The sequence below is a fragment of the Wasmannia auropunctata genome, unplaced genomic scaffold (assembly GCF_000956235.1).
Source record: "Wasmannia auropunctata unplaced genomic scaffold, wasmannia.A_1.0 LD335974.1, whole genome shotgun sequence".
Classification (NCBI taxonomy): Eukaryota; Metazoa; Arthropoda; class Insecta; order Hymenoptera; family Formicidae; genus Wasmannia; species Wasmannia auropunctata.
In genome coordinates, this window is record NW_012026916.1 from 344,897 (window position 1) to 345,808 (window position 912).

Consider the following 912-nt stretch of genomic DNA (forward strand, 5'->3'; position numbering starts at 1 on the left):
TAGTAGCCCAAGAAACGGTTGGTATTGCGTCATCAATCGATTACTAAGGGCTGCTTTCCATTTAGTGACATAAGTATCCTTTTAAGGAAACCCTAAACCCGAGATCAAACTTCAAAAATTCACTGTTTTACCGACTATTTGTGTATGTTGCGTGCGATATTGACGTAGTAGTGTGTATTGTTCTCATATTCGACTGTGACTGGTCAATTTCTTACGACTTACGACTTAAGCCCGTATCAGACTAAAGATTGAGATTGAGATTGAATTGGAATTTAACCAATCAGAAGAAAGAAAACCAATCTCAAATTTAGTGAACTTTGTTTTAATTGTCAAATTCCATTCCAATTTCAATCTCAATCTCTAGTCTGATACGAGCTTTACTACTCTCATTGTAGATGGTACTTAGTGTCGGTCCACAATAAGTCCCGAAACACAATAGGTGTTGTAAGCCTTAAGCCGTAAGAAATTGACCAATCGCAGTTGAATTTGAAGAGAATAATGGATTATGATTGGTCAATTTCTTACGACTTAAGGCTTACTACATCTATTGTGTTTCGAGACTAAGGATTTTAAGCCCCAAGCAGTAAAAAATAGACCAATCGTAGTCGAATGTGAGGAGAATAATCGATTGTCAATATTCAGAATTGGTCAATATCTTACGGCTGTAAGGCTTATCCTTATTGTGAACCGACACTAATGTCTATTTCTATGTGGATTAATTTTAATCTCGGTTTAATTCACTGTTTATCTTTTTCTAATTTTTAGAACTGGAAAAAGATATAAAATAAGTTAAACCGAGAATTAAAGTTAATCTACATTGGCAGAAATGAAGTTAAGTCTCGAAACACAATAGATGTTGTAAGCCTTAAGGTCCGTCTACAATGAGAGTAGTAAGTCGTAAGCCGTAAGAAA